This window comes from Lepisma saccharinum, chromosome 9 (genome assembly GCF_977018435.1).
Source record: "Lepisma saccharinum chromosome 9, izLepSacc3.1, whole genome shotgun sequence".
Classification (NCBI taxonomy): domain Eukaryota; kingdom Metazoa; phylum Arthropoda; class Insecta; order Zygentoma; family Lepismatidae; genus Lepisma; species Lepisma saccharinum.
In genome coordinates, this window is record NC_139237.1 from 3,011,568 (window position 1) to 3,031,404 (window position 19,837).

General features: G+C 35.4%; 1 long non-coding RNA gene across 1 annotated transcript; it reads right to left on the reverse strand.

Moving 5' to 3' along the window:
• Nucleotides 1-9,990: 9,990 nt before the first annotated feature.
• LOC145992590 (uncharacterized) lies at nt 9,991-14,236 on the reverse strand. The gene is made up of 4 exons (XR_014442172.1): nt 13,961-14,236; nt 12,692-12,850; nt 11,972-12,094; nt 9,991-10,606 (listed from the first exon to the last, which is right to left on the reverse strand). It is a non-coding gene; the product is annotated as an uncharacterized LOC145992590 (long non-coding RNA).
• Between the last annotated feature and the right edge of the window lie 5,601 nt (nt 14,237-19,837).

Sequence of the window (19,837 nt, forward strand, 5' to 3'; positions counted from 1 at the left end):
CCTTTGTATTTTCTTCCCCTGAATATAGTAATGTCTAAATGTTTTCTCCTAGTGAAGGCACTAAATGATATTTTGCTTTTATTAGCTTTCAGGTTATTTCTTTTCAACCAAGAAATAATAGCATCAATACCTCTTGTTAATAGATTTTGTTTCTTAGTTCACCTTATCTGGGAACACTAACGATTTTGAATGGTTGTATCTTGAATGTAAATACGAGTAGCAAATATCACCCCTGATAGTAATGGGATGTTCCAATCCCTGTGTTCCAGTAGCTTATGAGACTTTAAATTTATTGTCACTTGTACCCATAATGTTCTTTATGCAATTTTCAATTAGAAATAAAACTGAAATATCCAAGCAATTGCGTAAAATTAAATTATTTCTTCTACATATTCTGACAGAAAGTTTAAGGATTTTTGAGTCTTGCCAATTGATTTGTACAATTGATTTTGTAAAGTATTTCCTATGTTATAAATATGTAAATACAAATATCCAAGCAATATATATATTATAAAATCTGAATTAAATCAAGTACTTAGTGCATGTGATAATTACGTCCTGCAATAACGTATTGTACCAAACAGTAACATTTATATGCACTGTAGTTAGGAAGCATTTAGTGGTAATATTTACTTTTAGTAGTCAGTAAGTTACTGTAGTTCACAATTTCTACAAGTATCTGATGATCAGTTAAATATAAAATCTGTGCTAATTCCCTTTGACACGTCACAGATTACGTACAATGCGTACAAAACTGAAAATATTATTTAGTTTCGATGTAATTGTGCACATGTTTTCCAGATTTTCACTTTCTTTTGCACTATTTATTTATTTATTTAACATCGCTTTATTTGCATTAAGTCATGGTTTAATCCACACAAACGAAGAAATAAAACATGCATATACCCTTCACAATACACAAACCAGAATAAAAAAATTCAAATATATACCTAAGTAGACACACACATTGGTACTGAGTACATATTTTAGTCAGTTTTCAATGTACTGAGATCAAGAAGAAATATATGTAACATCAACAGAAAAAGCTTATCAATAATCTTCCTTTAAAGGTATCTCTGGAATCAGATTTCCTGATTCAATAAGGTCTTCTATATGTGGCAATGTGGAAAAATGTTGAAATCCATTCCTAACAAATTTTAATGAATTTTTGTATCTTTAAAACACGAATCCGGGAATTATTTCTCCTTGTGGAAAAATATTTTTTTAACGTTATTGGGACGAAAGAAACACCGAGCGTCACCTTCTGCTATTGCCAGATTTCTCGTCTCCTTTATGCATAATAAAAATGTCAGAAGTCTCGTTGGGAGTTGTACGTTTTATTCTACAGCTGTGACATTGTTTGTGCTCTTCTTTGTGAGGCTTTCGCTGGCAACACAGAGCTCAGAACTCGCCAAAGGGATGTTTCCCCCAGAGCCCCTCTGGCTGAGTTCCATGTGATGGAGGCCTCATCTCTGAGTTTTATTGGCCCTTCCACACTCCGGAGGGTTCAGCCAACTGAGCTCTTTAAAGGAGGAGAGTCCTCAGTATGGAACTTCTGCGGAATATTGAGAAAGCTACGGAAGTATGAACTGTGGAAAGAACGTACTATATATGTATAACTAAATTAGAACCGTAGCTATTATGGTGCTGTTTTATTATCTTTTTGTGATTGGATTGATGTTACCCAGGATAATGACAGATGGAAGCTGTGGCAGCGATTATGGTGGCACGTGGGGCAGTTTCCCCTACTTTTTGCCACTTTTGCCCCTCACTATGAAAACTCTTCCCCCTTGCACCTTGCCGCCCCCAGTTTTGGAACTCAATCGTCGCCACTGGATGGAAGGCTTTTGTTGCTGCAGCCATGAACCTTTGGGTTTAACAAGGCTAGAGAGTTAGTTTGGTAGTTACTGTTATACTCTCTCCCAGGAATCTCTGGAGCGAGCGAACGAAAGCAAGTCTCTGCTCAAGTTGTGATACGAGAGGGCACGACCAATGAACACGTGTCAGGAACAGAATTGAGTCGAGGGGGAAAGCGACTGCAGCTCCCAGCTGTTTGTATCAGTGTGTACTATTTCGCTCAGTCCACCTCCTTCTTACGCTTCTTTGCTCCAGAGATTCCCGGGATAGAGTATAGAATCATGCCCTGCCGAGTATAAGCTGCGAGTTTAACACTGCAATAGATGCCATTTATTCTGTCAACTTACCTTTTCCATTTTTGTCTCGTTTTATTTTGTAAATCTACTATAAACCATGCCGGGAATCATCTCTGAAGCAAGGGAAGGAAAACAAGTCTATGCGGAAGTAGTGACTCGAGAGGGCTCGACAATGAACGCGACTGCAGGAAGAGAAAAATGCCTCTGCAACTATCAGCTGTCCGTCCAATCGCTTTCTCCCCTTCTTTACCTTCATGCGCGGCCTTGCTACACAGATTCCCGGCACAGAGTATACCTGCGCTTTCAACACACGGTGATAGCATATGTGTGTGTGTGTGTATATATGGAATCGAACCCGAGCCTCCCATGTGGCAGTCAGACGCCCTAATATCTTCCAAATAACACTATCGGCATTCATATTGTTAAATATAAACTGTACAAATGTCAATAACCTTTAAAATTTTTCAAGAAATAATAACAACGAACAGATATACCTAGTTTATAAAAAATAATCAAAATAAAATTCTTATACTCTATGGAAACAAATGTTGTAATTGTAAATATAATAAGTGTACGGTTGATATGAGGCGTTGCGGATACAAAGGGCGAACTCAACAAACGTACGTTGTGAGGGAAATGCGTTTCAAATTATCAGGCACAGTGCGAACTCCACAAAACCTTGGTAACAGTAGATCGAAATGTTTCATGCGTGATTTACAAAGTTTTTGTACAGATCGCACTGTGCCTGACAACTTGAAACGCATTTCCCTCACAATGTACTTTTGGCGCCCTTTGTATCCGGAACGCCTCATCGCATGTACCCAGGTAGATTGAAATATTTACAAATATTACTTAGAAACTGTTTACGTGATCGCCTTGTAATAAAGTGGCTCCGGGTTCGAATCCCGGTGGAGACGCATAGTGATTCAGATCACACTTTATACTGTAGGCCAAGTTCCTCTCTGTGCATAAAGTGGACTTAAAACAAAAAGTTATTAACTAGTTTTCTATTAGCAAAAAACATCCATAATCAATAGTCTAGTCGTTGTTATTATTACCACAGGAATTAAAATTGTTCTATCCTTGGACTACTAAAAATTTGACATCTCCCATTATTTCCTATTAATTAGGCCGTTTCTGTTTATGAACTTCCTTATGAACATAAACAATAGCCTTGTCACTGTGAAGGACTTTTCATTTAATGGAAGCGTCACACTGGTAATTATTTGTGACAACCATTCATAATGCGCAGCTCTTCATGAATGTATCCAATTAAAATCTTGTGCAATGGAATGCGAACTTCTCTCCCTAGACGTCACTTTGATCTTGATGCGTTACCGAAGCGCTAAACAAATTTTATGGCATTTTTCTAACACCTCGAAAAGGAGCAAATTGGTACAAGAATTCAGCCATAACTTTTTACTGGTTAAAGATACATAAAGAAAAACCTTCACCATTTCATTGCTCGTGAAATTCTAGCCTGATCTGATATATCATATCACCCCCTTCCCATTTAAAATTCTAAAGTTGAATTCAAGATGGCCGCCGACCGCGCGGGTGGCGTCAATGTGGTTCCCCCTTGGCCTGGCAACGATTGGTCATCACGATTTCCACGTTGCGCGCTGCAGTGGCCTTGTACCGAGGGTGTTAAGTGACTTTTTGAGCCACCCTGTATATTAGATTAGGATTATAGGACAGTATATTGCATTTGTATTTGTGATATAACAATAAACACTGGGTAAAAAATTCAGTAAACACTTTCGTAAACTTTTTTTTTTTTTAAAAAAAGTTTGGAACATTTATGTCTCATGTTATACTGTTCATTTGAAAACATTTTCGTAATCCGTAATTTTTAAGGCAGTATATTTTTTTAAGTAAAATATTCCAAACCATGTATGGGATAGAATTACAGATACTGTCAACTGACACCGCACATATAGTCAACTCACCCCATATACGGGGTGAATTGACAATACTGACACGCTTCGAAAAAACAAGCAAAAACTTTACAAGTTTTAGCATCATGGTGTAATAAGAATTCACAGTGGTCGAGGAAACTACAGGTATTGCAGCATTTCATCAATAGTAGAGAGTAATTTTTAAGAGGTGCAAAAATTTAAACATAAAAACATGCTTACTCACCCCGGTTTCCCCTACTGTAAAGAAAGGCTCTTTGTGCCTGACAATGCCTACGTGTAGTGGGTGATATAAAGCAACTAATACCAGACACAATCGACAGAAAGTCATTAACATGCACACTACCCCTTAAATTCCGGCGTGACGTATGTGTCATTGGCTGTTTAGGTCGTGTTACAGAATGTATTTTGTGACGTTTGGAGCATACTGTGACTCATGTTCGGGGTTTTGAGTTCTAAATAAGAGTTATGTTATTAGTAATTAGAAAAGTTTATTTTCTTTCGGCCTATATTTGGGGTTCGGGGAGGAAATTGGACGCTGACAATAAGCACAGGTTTTGTATTAGAAATACATTTTTTCTCCCAAAATATGAGCAACAAGTACGCACAATTTTACGCAAAAAAATCTTCTTCTTCGTCTACTTGATAAACAAAAATTGTTCTTACAAGCACAGGCTTATAGCCATATGTGTACTGAAGAAATAGAGGTATTATTTGTAACTCTAGTGTACGTAGTTTCCGAGATATAATTTTATTAAAAACCTTACGGAATTTAAATTTCAGCCTGAAAACACTCCCGGCGTTGTTGCGTATACAACATCATAGCTGTATTTTGTGTTAGACAACGACATTTGTTCACTTTTTGTAATAGTTCTTCAACTTCTGAAAGAGATTCCTTTGAAACGATTCCATTAGCTCTGTCAACTTCAGATTCGTATAAAACGACCCAGAGGATCTGTTACGGCGTCGCGACTTCACCTTTTGCAGGTTCGACCGGAATAAACCACGAGGTCGCCTGCGTGGCAAAGTCCAGATTGTTTTGATGTGGCTTTGTGTAATTGGCGTGTGGACTCCATAAACACAATCTATTTACCGGAGCTACTCCTATGGGCAGCCATGCATAGCTAATCCTTCAGTGGCTCGCCTAACCCTCGATGAAGGAAGCACCCGGATGTTCCCTTCAGTGTTTCAATCTCAGATGCTAAAGGATTAGGGTTTGTGATCCTCCGAGGGGGCAAAGATACGTAAGAGAGGAAATATGATAGAATTCTGCCCGAGGTGCTGCATTTCACCAAATAAAAGAGATTGTATGTGTGCATCCAATTAAAACTGAAGAGTAGGAGCAGTAATGTGTTGACATTTTAAAGGCTTAGCAAACTGAGAAATTTAATATCTGAGAAAGACACCAACATCTGTTTTTACGTCGATAGCACATTAATTTGAACAGTTCTATGAAATTATTCTCTCGTATATAAATACCTAAATTATCTTTTGAAACTTTAATTGAAAACCTTTCCATCAGTTATGCACATCTTAAACACCAGTGAGATGTCATCTACTACTCCTAAGGCATTACACGTTATCATGCATTTATTACCATGGAAGAGATTAATAATTTCTAGAAGTAATTATTTCTTGTTTCAAATAGTTTTAAATATCAACACACACGCATTACACTGTGTCGTAAAGGGATATTTATTGTGGAGGTATTGCTGAACCATACTCATGCGTTATAGTATTCCACCTGAATAAATTGGTATATATTACCCTTGCTTACTTAACTGAAGCCAAAGAAAGGCGGCATATTAATGTTAAAAATAAAATTAGGACTATCTCCTATTACTAAGAATAATAAGCACACATTATATGAATGTTTTCTACGAAAAACATGGACATTTAATTAGAACAACTGAAAAGTACTGCAGTATACATGATCGAATGATTTTCTTGTATGTATCCTTCCTGTAACTGAGGAAAGAAAGGTACCGGTACGTATTATATACATACATACATATGTATATATACATAGCTATATGGTTGGTATATATATTGCTATATATTGGTAATAACGATTGAAATCCACTAGTGGTCGTTGCAAATCAAAACGTTATGTAAATGTAAAAGATAAACACAAATGGCTACAATATTGCGAACATTTAATACATAGCATTGTTTCCTGGGTGCTTAGTCCCGACTCTCAATACGTGAGAACGGAAACGACCATTTCGTTATCACCCCAACTCGTGATTGGAGAGAAAATCGTAGTCCTGACTGGTCGTTAACGAGTGCCGACTTCGATGGCTTACGAGTTCTCGCTAACGACTGAGAATATAGTCTGTGATGCACTCAAAACAAGTTTGTCGTAGAGGCTACACCCAAAGAACCAATCAGATGGCGAGAATTGAAATCGAGAGTCGTGAAGAATCGATCGATCTTCCTAAAAATCGATTGTGGTTTGTTTACTAATCTGTGTGTTTACTGTCTTATGAAGTTGCCCAAATGTCGAAATTGATCTTAAATGTAAAACTGCACGGAAAAATAAATAGTGAGTTTATTCGAATAGATAATATTCATGTATGTATGTGAGTGGCACTCCATGCGGATTTTTCGGAAGAAAAAATAAAACAAATCTATGCACTTACCAAATTAGCTAATAACGTCAAGACTTAAAAAAGGAAGAAAAAAGTTGTACAATGTTATGAATGTCCAGCCCAATATTTTTTAAAGATGTAATAGTAGTTTTCTTCACTGCATAGAAGGCAGGGAGAGGGAGGGTTGTTTCTTTCAAATTTATTATGAAAAGAGGTGTTTCAAATATGTGGTCCAAGTTCCGATCGTTTAATTCAAAATTAATGGTATTTTTTACACGGCTCGATTTTTTTATCTGTATTAACACATCGTTACCACACATTCTTTATAGTTTTAGTGATTTCTTGCTGCATCTCGTGTGAAGAACGATTTTTCCCCTCCACACATACCTACATGATTGTTTGGGAGTATATATATATTGCAACATATTGAAGGTTAGGTTTTTCTTGGTAAATAATATTTTACGAAATTTTAATGGCAAAAATACACACATATTCCTAAAATGAATGTTTTGCTTGTCTTTCATACAAATAGCTGATTGGTATGTTACGTTTTAGGTTAAGCAGGTTAGATTTAAGGCTCTTAGAATTAATAAAACATTCCTAAATACTTTCGTTGTAAGGTTGGGTTAGTCAGGTTTAGGGTTCTTAGCATTATAACAATATCTCTAAGTGAACAAAACATCCAGTCTCAAGCACAAAACTCCCTTCGAACCTTGATGAAAATCTGCTAAAACTCCATGTCTTACATAACCGGAAACCAAGAATGATTATTTGCTGCAAATCACAGCTACTCGTGTAAGCTCCTTTAAAAATCGAAGTATCTCGGGTAAATAATACTTTGTGTAGAATTTAACAGTGCTAATTCATTTCTCCAAGCTTCAAACTTACCTTCACATATTGTTTCCAGTATTCCAAACTACTTTCTAATACATCTATAAAATTTGCAAAAATGAAAAGAATACCATTCAACATTCGGAACCGTTGCCAACTCTATTAATGGCAGAATATTGATTTTCGGTAGGTAATTGTGGGAGTTTGTGAATGAGGGGTGATTTTCTATGAGCATTGTAGGAATATGTATGCATTTTATCCTACATTTTCCAAATTTTATTTACAAAAAAAAAAAATATTGAAAAATCGAAGGAAGACATCAAACATTGGGAAATACAGGAGTTATCCATTGTTGACATAACATTAAAGTGCAAAAGTAACCTTTTGATGTAATTCTTTTATGGCATATTCCTGGTAAATCCAGGTTCCTCCCCTCACTAATTCATAATTTAATGAATGGAGATGGAAGTATACAGAATTTCTTTGCATTACCAATTCAAGTGTGATTTTCCTCAGTGAAATGTACAGAAAACATACCTCAAAAATGACAAAAATATGCTGTCATACAATGAATTTGCTAAATATATGCCTTAGGTTTTTTATGCATTTACATGACAAATGACAGCATCATCATAGCGTTCACAGAAGATAGGAAATTTAATTTGGTGTGGAGAAACAAGCTAGGATAAAAACATGACAAAACTCTGAGGCCTGTAAGGGGAAAAAAATCTGAAAATATACTTACTGATTTCATAAAGGTGCTTTGTCAAAAATGAAAATTGTTACTTCTGGAAGTTTATGACAGCCACACAATCTTCATTGTGTACCTCAACCTATCTACTTACCATTCAAGTTAACATTTCTGGAGGTGTGAATATCCTTAGCTAGTTATATGCAATAGCTTATGGAAAGTTGTGAATATGCTTAACTAGATGGCACCTCCATTGCAGGAAGAACACAGTAATTGCATGACAAATTGTATGCTGTAACTTATTAATGCCTAACAGAACCAAGAAGTTACAGAACTGGCATTGTAAATTTACACAGAGATCCAAGTTGTGGAAATTATGGGAGTGCAATACACAGGTTTTTTTTTTTTTGGAAACTCTGTGAGCATTGGCACATAATACCAAAGACATGTTTTTCCATTTCATAAATTTTCAGTCAATTTTAATGTCTCTAACATGTAAATTTTGCATTCCTAGATGCTATTTAATGATTGGTACAACAACTATAATTCCTCAAAACTATTTATTTCAGTCGTTATAGTACCGAGACAGTGATGTGAAAAGATTTATGAATTATAATGACAATCTTAGTGTAGGATTTCCCTTACTCTTTGAGTGGAGTGGAGTTTTAAGTCAACTTTTGTGCACAGATAGGCTAATTGGGACTGGACCTACAGTTTAAAGTACGATCCGAACCACTATGCCTCACCGGTTCTCAAACTTGGAACCCCTTGATTGCAAAGCAAATATGTTACAACTATGCCATTGGGGAAGCACCCATACCATTTGAAGTAGATGATGTAATAAAAATTATTGTGGATGCCGTATGAAAATTGAAATATAGCATCAAAAGGTAAAAATAATAATAATAAAAAGTCTCTCAAGAGATTGAAAATGAAATCTGGAGTCCCCTTGATGTTGAGGTAATTAAGATTTGACTAATCTATTAATGGGGAGACTGTTCTAAGAAGTCCTCCCATTAATGACTATTGCAATATTGTTGTACGAGAACCAGTTGGACCTAACTTAAATTTATGTAATTTTCACGAGTGATTATGTCTGAATATAAAAAAGTCAGTAATTTGAAGATACTTAAATCCTCTTTACCACTAATGAGAAAAGCTGGACATGGGTGAATCTGATTCCAAACACGGCTTTTTTAGAGTTACGTTCCTCTGGTTCTCACACGGCAACATATGACATGAGGTCGTCTTTATGCACAAAGAAGCTACAGTTTAAAGTGGTATCTGAACCATTAAGTGCCTCTGCTGAGTATTGAACATGGAATCCCTTGATTACAAGATGGCAACATGCAACATTTCCAATACACCAATGAAGAGGCTTGAACTGTCAGTGAGCAAATGAGTAAAGTAAACCAATTTCAGATAGAACAGCACTGAAAAATATATTTGCAATGAAACTTTTCTAAATCAAGTCGGAGGTGATTGTGTACATTATGAAACATGTATTCATGAAATCAGATACACACTGATGCAGACCTTTTGTACACAGAAAAGGCATAGTTAAAAAAACTGACTACATGGGAACTTTGCATGTAATATCAGCTTTCTAAAACTTCAGGAAAACTCTTTTGTGTGTTCTGTTACAGCTCTTGCAATAACAATGTTCTACAACAACACACTACTTTATGGCAAAAGTAACTAAGGCAATGAAGTACATTGATATTTCATAACGACAAACAAGGCTTAAAAACTGTTGCAAAGGGGAAGCTTTAAACAGAATAAAATAAACCTTTTCATGTTCCATCTTGCATATGAAAATATAAATCTCCTTTCTTTAAAGAAATATATTTTAAGGTAACAGCCATCCAAGCCATATGAAATGGCTGATGTGCATTTTACTGAAAAATTATCTGAAAATTCTGGCTCAAGCAGATATTTAGTTTTCTGTTGGTTGAGTCCCAATCTTCAAGAAAACTTTCCAGCAGGTAGTAAAAATAAATAAGTGAACCATTTAAAGTATTCAATAATTAAATGAAATAAGTGAGGAATTGGCACTGCTAACAATATTGAAATAAAGTTCTGGTGTACCGTTACAATGTTATATTTCAAAAAGAATGTCACAGAAAACCTATTTCACACAAACTTAATAACATTAAAGCACATCTGAAGATTCACACACACACACACACATGCAGAGTTGACAGTGGATAGGAAAACTGAATTTTCTTCCATCCCTCCATCTTTGATTTTTGTTGCCATAGAAGGGTGATAGTGAAGCACCATGTTCTTTAAAAGACACCTCCATTTTTGTTTTAGGATGCCAATGGTCCAAACGGCATTAGACAGCTATGCACCTCAAGAGTGTTTTCACCAGCACCATCTATTGGTGTCATGACCCATGGTCCTCTGGATACCCACTGTTACCTGCAAAGATAAAGAAAGGCCTGTCCTGAGTTTCCACTGTAGATAATAAATATCCCAATAACAATTGAAAGTAACTTCACTTAAAAGATTTTAAAGGATCAGCAGGAATTCAAGTATTAACTTATGAGCACTTCTATAATCTATTGCTTTACTTCAAAACATCTAAAGTGCACATATCCGGTGATGGTCCCCCCAGTGTCTTATGAAACAAACTGTATGTTAAATTTGGCAATCCTCTAAAGTGCCACATTTATATAAATTTTGAGTACTTTCGTTTAAATCGCAATGTCAATGTTTGACTTCCAAAAATACGCAAGTGTTCCACAAAAGCTCTATTTCCATAGCAAATGGAATGTTGAACAAATGAACATGTAATAGCCCCATCTAGTTGCTGCACTTTTTTACACTCTGTGCAGTGCAGGTGTATCCAGTGTCAAGAGTAGTGCAAGGAAATCACGTTCAACCAACTAGACGGAAAGCAGTGTTCCAGTTAAGAAGATTCAACAAATGCCTGTCTGCTGCTTTGAATGGTCATTTGATTAGTTAGCACACACCACGTGACCATACACCAGTCCGAAAGGTAGTGCAGATGGTGCAGACACCAAATACACTACTTGACTCCAAATCAACAAACTAGACAACTCAGTGTTGCACCGTGCAACCAACTAGACACTTCAGTGCAAAGAGAGTCAAAAAGTGCAGTCAACTAGATGGGGCTAATGTGTTATGACTCCTAGGTGTTTTATAAACTTGCCTACAACATCCTCAATTTACATTCTACAAATTCTATTACATTTCAATAATCTTGTTATTTATATCCAAATTAAACATGTATCATATTTAATCACATGCTCATTGTGTGGCAAACATTATAGATTATGCTAACTGTGAATGTTATGTGAAGGCTTCCATGAAAAGTATTGTCTGGAATAAAAATAGTTATATGATTTTATGAAACATTCACGTAGCATTTCTATTAATAAAAATGCTTCCACATAAAATTGTCCCTAGCATGGTCTTGTTGTATACTGGTAGGGTTTCTTCTTATTATTATTATTACTACTTGTATCTAAGAATAAAACGTTTTGATAACATTTGAAGAACTCAGAAATGTTTAAGTTTAAAATTTACGGATAATGCACATTTTGTAATAATAAAAAGGTGAGAGAAGAGAATACTAGACTTATTGTAGAATATAGATAATTATGAAACAACACTGCACATGTATTCATAATACATTAATGGTAATAAACATAGTACTTCACATCTTGAATAATGCAGTTCATATATGAGATGAGTGCAATTTAAATACTTCATGGAAAAATTATTAACAATAATTATTCCAGACTTAGAACATCTACATACCTAACAGCCAAGTGTTCCTTGTACCTGCCTTATTCTTATATTGACAAAAGTATCTGATGTTGGAATTCCTCATGTGTCCACCCTGGATACCGAGAGTAGTCACAATATTTTCATTTTAATCGGCTATCTGCAAAAGAGGAAAAGTACTGTAACTTTTGCACAAATAATTGGGTTAACAAGTTGAGGTATTGATCATAATAAGATACTGCACAAAGTTAATGATTTTTTTTAAATATATATATATATACATTCATGTTATTCTGAATGAGAAATACCATCCATCTGATGTTACACATTACTCAGTTGTTTACTTCTGATTTATTTGAAAATAGCAACTGTTTTGAAAACCCCACAAATTCACCTTTTACTGTGTTCCAATAAAAAAATAATAAAATATTAAAAGAATATCACTCTGGAACTGTTATTGCCATGAGCACCTTTGATTTGGTTTGTCTTAACAATTATAATTGTATTGTTTTGTCCATGCAAATAGAAATACGAGATAAAAAGTGATACAAATTTGTTTGCTAATCCAGAACTATATGGATAGTATTGAAAATAAACTAGCATGTTCACTTGCACAATATACCTACCTACATGGCCAGTCAGCCACTCATTTCAGTATTTATGTTTTATTACATTTTATTGTAGAAGCTGTCTAAAACCCACCACATGATGGATGTCAATAGGTGTTATTATAATAAAACAAAAATAACGTACACTATCTTATCTCCTTTTAACATCCAGCTGATCTGCTTGTATCATTGGGAACTTCATCCATTGTGAGGAGCAATAACCACCATAGCACTGCACACTTGCTGATGACCTATAACCATCTGGCTGGTACCTCCATGTTGTGAAAATGAGAGCTTCTAGCACCTATAAAATTATTTCAGAAAAAATAAATATAAATTCTCTTACAAGGAAACTTCTATCAAACAGTTCCCACTGACTCAAAGATTTTCATGCTTAAAATAAATTCATGCTACCCACTATCAACACATGACATAAGGTAGTTAAACTGAGTGCATTCTGTTGATGGTTTCATATAGAAAAAAAAAATTTCCCCTTTTCAATTGATGGTTATGAATACAGTATACCAAGTACCCCCTCCCATGCACACACACATATATACATTACTAATGACATTTTTGTCACAAAAAAGGTTTTCTCTCACCAGTGTCTGGGCAACCGAATGGAGTACTTTCACTTTTACTGGTGCTTAGGCGTTTAGGTTAGATTTTGTGATTACAATAAAAAAAAAGATAATTTTACATTCCCGTCGTGATAAAAAAATAGATTTGGGATAAATTCTAATGTCCGTAACTCTGTAAATATACGTTTCTATGCCCCCAAGCTTCTGATATAGTCTTAACAACAGTTAATCTTTCCATGGGGAATTTTTCCTGGAAATTCGAGGGAGTCCGTAATTTAGTACACTCGACCTGCAATTAATACAACTTAAAACATAGTGTCAAAATTTCCTTTAAAATCTTTATCATCAGTTCACGTACTGTATAAATCATGTGTACCATTTTTCCCCCCTATATATAACATATGGTAGTGGTGCCTAATTGATGTATTTTATAGTACCGTAATTTCATTTACTGGTTGCAACAGGACAATATGTTGCAGAAAATTAATTGTTCTTATTTTGTGCGGCATCGTTATTTTACATTTTGATGTGACGTTGGTGGAATGTTGGCATACATTTCCCAGGTGTATCAAAATATATTTTGCAGTAGTATTTTATTTCGCGATTGCTAAGCTTAAGGAATGTTGCAAAAATATCAGCTCTAATTCTTACAAAGTACGTGAAACAATGTAATTAACAATAAGAAGGAAAATGGCACGAAGTATTTAATTCTTTAGGTACATCGTAGCAACAATTCACAATACATACGTATTTCACTCTCCCCCAGATTTGTTGCAATTGTCCTTATGTTCATACCCAATAATATTAATAACATACTAACATGACGTACTTACTCGAAATACGACTGAAACGAAGTGGGCTTGCAATTCTTCTTTCTTCAAAACCATCATCCGCAACAGCTGATAGTGTCCATCTTGAAAATCTGCAGCCGTGAACGAACTCGGTAGGTGCCTGGCTTGTGAGTAGGTTCCACTCGTTTTCTGTTAGCGCGTCCGTAACCGTATTCGTTAACGAAGAGTGGAGACTACACTAAATGGCATTCGTTAGCCTTTCTTGACAAAAACGTCACGAACTCGTTAGACCTTAACGTGTTGACAGTTCAAGACTTAGGCCCCTGGTCCGCAGTCCAAGAAACACACGTGTATATTCCTTTCTGCTGGTTAGCCAGTCGAGTTCACAAGCGGTTTCTTCCAGCAGGCTCGAGTTACTAGGTTCCAACTAAGACCATCCTTTGACAAATTCAGTATTTTAGTTCGTTTGTGTTTGAGCTTTCTTTTTAAGACCACTTTACACACAGATAGGCTAATCGGTACTGGAATCCGAACCATTACGTATCAAAGCCGTGGCCCATTCATTAGAAGGCGACGACGTTACCGGGGAGGAGAAATTTAGTACACCTAGTGAATTGGTTCGGTTTTTAGATTTCAAATATCATATAACCTGTACACGATGGGACTCCCCCGATAGTTTGTAACTTCCAAATCTCGATTCCCGAGTGACACAAATTGCACAGTGAAACTGGTTTTAATTTTTTTTACAAGTATTCTCAACAATAAATGAAGTGAATTTGTTATTGAAAGGTCTAAAACTTTTATAGACTAAAAGTCAATGGATAAAAAAATGGGTTAATAACTTAAAATTTTCATAAATATGAGCAGAACGTATTTATTTATTTATTTACTACGCCTTGTTTATTATGGCGATGTTACGGCCTTGTAGCCTATTCTACCACTTAACCATGTTTTCATTGAAATTTTAGTGTATGAAATTAGAAAACAACATTTAAACCATTGCATAAAAAGGGAAATATTGAAAACAAAAAAATAAAATCATAAAATTACAAAGAAAAAGTCAAGAAAAAGGAAAAACATACATAGAGGAAAAAATGTCTAACCTATACTCACGGGCATAAAACAAACACACTCACACGTACATACGCAAACAGTCACATATTCATGACAGTAGTTAGCGAGTTAATATATTAAGGTGAACAAGGGGTTTCACTGTTTTTCTGCACTTAACTGTATTCAATTTGTCAGTAACATGTAAGGTGCTAACTATTTGTGCCCAGTAAGACATGTTTTAATTGTGTCTTAAAGACATATGCTAAATATGAGTTGCGGATTTCGAGATGTAATGAGTTCCAAAGACGAGAAGTCGAAACTGTTCAAGATTTTGAATAAAAATTTGGGTTATGAAGGGGGGATCAGTAATTGAGTTCTTTCGCGCGATCTGGTGTCAAGATGAACTATTTAAGCTAGAATAAATAGTAAAAGAGGAAGAAATAAATCGTATGGAATTTGAAAGCATTTTACTTATCTTTGTTAAATATCAATATCATATAATACTAGGATATGAAAGGAACAGCATTTCCCTTACCCGACAACCACTATCCATCCCCTTCTACCATTCCCAGTTTCCAGGTGTCAAAACTGAGAATTCATATTTCTAAGAAATTCAACAAATTGATTGAACAAAGAAGAAGAAACAAAATCAACTTCTAAAAATAGCTGAGTGTGTAGAGAATGTTCTTCATACCTGAATACCTCAATATGACCAAAAAATGGTTAACAGGCCCTGAACACAAATAAATTGTCAAATATGCACATATTTTCACTAACGAAGCACCAAGGTAGAAGTAGTTTTTCACAACTTGATTATCCATATATTGTATTTTAGGAACATATCACACACAAACACATGAAAGAATACAAAATGGAATTATTTAATTTTTAGCAGTGTTAATTTTTTTCCCGAAAACCTTACCTTAAAATAGCTTAATGTTTTAGAATTGGGCCCAACTATTCTCTATGACTAGGAATGCATAAATAAATTTCGACCTTTCACATACTGAAAAAAAACAACATGTGCACTAAAGTTTGACACGCGGAGTTATATTCTCTACGTTTACGGAACCAAAAAACCGTGGAAATTCGGAACAATAGAAGATGCATCAAAACCTCTACGCATTGCAAATAAGAGTTATTTCACCGTAGACGCTTCTTCCAGCCTTCCAACGTCGGGATGTTGCAAGTGACAGTTTTCCACATAACAATATAAACAAGGCCGCAAAAATAAACAAGGCTGAAAGAGCCATATGTCACAATTCCCTAATGCTTACTAAGCGTGTTGCGAAAGCTTATGTGACATTGCAAAGGATCCGTGTGGTTCATTACGTAATATTATGCACGATATCCTTGACGAAGTATAGAACATCTGGACTGCTGGATTTTACGTTACTGTTTTTTTTGTACGGAAGAAGATAGATGAAACTGGACACAGCAAATTAATTATTCGTGCCTGGACGTTAATTATCTAAATTCGTAACAAAAAATAATAAAATGATAAAACTTAAAACAGCACATTGAGAAAAACAACAATGCTACACTCTGTTCCTGTAATATCTGGAGCAAGCGAAAGAAACAAAGTTTTTATGTAGGAATAAAAGAAAATCCTCTTTCACAATACTATGTTTTAGTTTGTAGTGGCTTAAAGCATGTAAGTAAACATTACCGTGCATTTTTAAATTCAAAGACGAGTAATAATTTGAAAATGTAAAACAAATTATGTTTTTCTTGTCAATGCTGCTGTCTCGCCTTATGCCTTATCATCACACAGAAATCGGCTGGTCTACTGAAGTTAATTTTAGGCGAAAAGAACCTTTCTCATTCACCCGTTTAGCTTAAAATCACAGAGAAGAAAATAATTCACAAATGTTATTTCTCTTGTATGTACCGGTGAGCGAATATGTTTACAAACGAAAATTTCGTCTAATTATGGAAAGCCATCTCTGAATTATCATGTGAATTATGTCCCTCTCCGTGGATTTAAAGCTTCCCTTTTAACCTTACATTGACCACTTTAGATGAACCGGATTCTACTTGCTTATTAGACAAAAATCAAAACGGGAATGAAATCGGAATTAGGTTGTTCGTAAATTTTAAAAAAGAAATAATTACCACTAACACAACTATCGCTCGATAACTTTCTTTAGGTTTTGCTTAAGCCTCTCATGTAGAAAATAATTCGTAAATGTGAAAACAAAAATCTGAGTGTTTTAATCTCTTTTTCGGAGTTACTGAAAAGAGGAAATATATTTTAAAGTGTTTTCCGGCAACAAATTTTGACCTACAATTAATTCTGTGTTTTATTGGTAAGTTTACGAAAAAATGAAAAACTCTAACTAACTAACTCCTTAGCCTTCTTAAACCCGAAGGTTCATGGCTGCAGCAACACAGGCCTTCCATCTTTCCCTATCTTGAGCAAGATCTATATACTCTTTTCCATCCCTACCGATTTCCCTTAGGTCCATCTCAACGTTGTCCCTCCATCTTCGTCTTGGCCTTCCTACAGGTCTCTTACCATCAGGTTTCCCAACAAGAATCCTGTGAACTCCTCTTTCCTCTCCCATTCGTGCCACATGGCCTGGCAACCTAAGTCTTCTTGATTTAATTATTCTAATAATATCTGGACACGAATACAAATTATGTGCTTCTAAATTATGTAACCTTCTCCACTCACCTGTCTCCTCATCCCTTTTAGGCCCAAAGATTTTCCTAAGGATCTTATTTTCAAATACTCTCAATTTATGTTCCTCTTTCAATGTAAGGGACCAAGTTTCACATCCATATAATACTACAGGCAAAATTACTGTTTTGTATATTTTAACTTTTAGTTTCTTAGATATTAAACGAGAAGACAAAAGTTTATGATGAGAGAAGTAACATGCATTTCCTGAATTAAGCCTACTTTTTATTTCCTCTTTAATATAATTTTCATTTGTTAATATTGCTCCTAAGTATTTGAATTTGGAAACTGGTTCAAACGAGTTGTTATCAATAATTAGATTTTGATTATTACCTAAGACTTGGTTTCGGCCTGTAAGCATATATTTAGTTTTCTCTTTGTTAACTTCCAAACCTATCTCTTTAGCAGTTTTGAAAAATATTTTAGCATTATTCTTAATTGTATTTATATCATCCCCTAATAAGTCTACATCATCTGCATATGCTAACAACTGAGTCACACCGTTTAATTTTAGTCCTTCGTTAGTTTCTTTTACCTTCCTAACAGCATATTCTAAGGCAAAATTAAAGAGCAATGGAGATAATGCATCTCCTTGTTTTAATCCATCATGAACTGTAAATTTGTCAGAAATTAATACCCACACGAATTTTACTTTCTGTTTCTGAAAAAACAGACTTGTAACGTTTCCAGATACGGATTTCTATACCAATTCTTCTTCGTTTTTTCTGGTTCCGTTTTAAGCAGAGAAGTAACATGGACGTAATAAATTAGGAACTTTCTAGGAGCCGAAAGGAGTACTGTAGGAGGGTACGGGGGAACAGGTCCAGTCAGAATTTTCAATTCTATGCAGATATCGAGTTGACTTGTTTGATTTTTGCGGCCTGTTCGAGCTTTGAATCATTCATGACAAAGCCTTCCGCCCCTTCCATTTCCACCCCCCCCCCCGGATCACGTCATTTCAGAGGAAACGTCTCTGCCTTCCTTCGTTCGGACTTTCTTTTCTTTACCCTGTCTCCACCCCGTTTCATTCTCTTAGTTTGAGTATCAAACTAAGAGAATGAAAATACGAAAATACGCTTTCTCTAAATGGCACGTTGGAATGGAAATGTCTGATGTTCGAGGCAAACCAATCGGTATTTTTCTTTTCTTCTGCTTTCAGAAGCTATCTTTTTTTTCTACATAAATTGTCTGTGTGCATCCTCAGCGTTTGTACTGAGACTTTCTTTTTTATAAGTCTTCAACTACAGTCAAATTCTTTGGCAGAATTTGCAGAATTTGGTTTCCTTAATCTTTTCGGCTATATCACATTGCTACAGATGAAGTTTCCAAGATAAACTTATATCAGTTTTTCTGTAATTTACTTATCCAAAATTATGATACAAATGCAATGAAGAGTAACAATATTGTACGATGATAATTGGTGCAGCCTCTGATGAATGACCATTCCAATTAACATATTGTCTAAATTGTTGCTGTCAATTTGAGTCAAAGAAGAAGGCGGTGCAATTTCAAAATAATTATATTGGCGGTCGAGTGAACATAGATCAAGAGCTTGTCGCCGTGCTCTATTCAACACTGTATGAGACACAGGTGTTGATGCTAATGAAAGTGATTCTAATTCATCTTGTGTTGTTTCTACGTAGTTCATCAACAAGTGACTGAGATTTTTGCGTTTGTTCATGTGAAAATTTTGTGACATTCAGAGGGGGGTGGGGGCACCAAGTACGAGAATAATTAGAGCAGCTTCTGATTAATGACAATCCAAATTAGCACCGCGCAAGGAACACTAGACGGAACTACGTATATTGAGTGCTTTATTGGAATCTACATGCACGACCCATAGAAACACATACCTTTTATGGTGTGATATGGCTTGTGGTATCCTGTCTAGTCTTCACTCAAGTCAATTCGTCTCTCACTTCTCCTTCTATCCCCCCAGAAGAAAACAATCTTTTACTGTCCCCGACCTTACTATATATTCATTTCCAATATCCTGTCGGTGGAATTTTGAGCAAGCACCTATTGTAACTGCTGAGGTGACCCTAGACAGGAATCGAACTTGTCAGAGCCTTGGCAGGCCATATACAACACAATACTAAACAATGCAACATAAACTCTCTAATTACAAAAAAAAAATTAAAATTATCCCCAAATATATATAGCACCATCTCAAGACTATGATA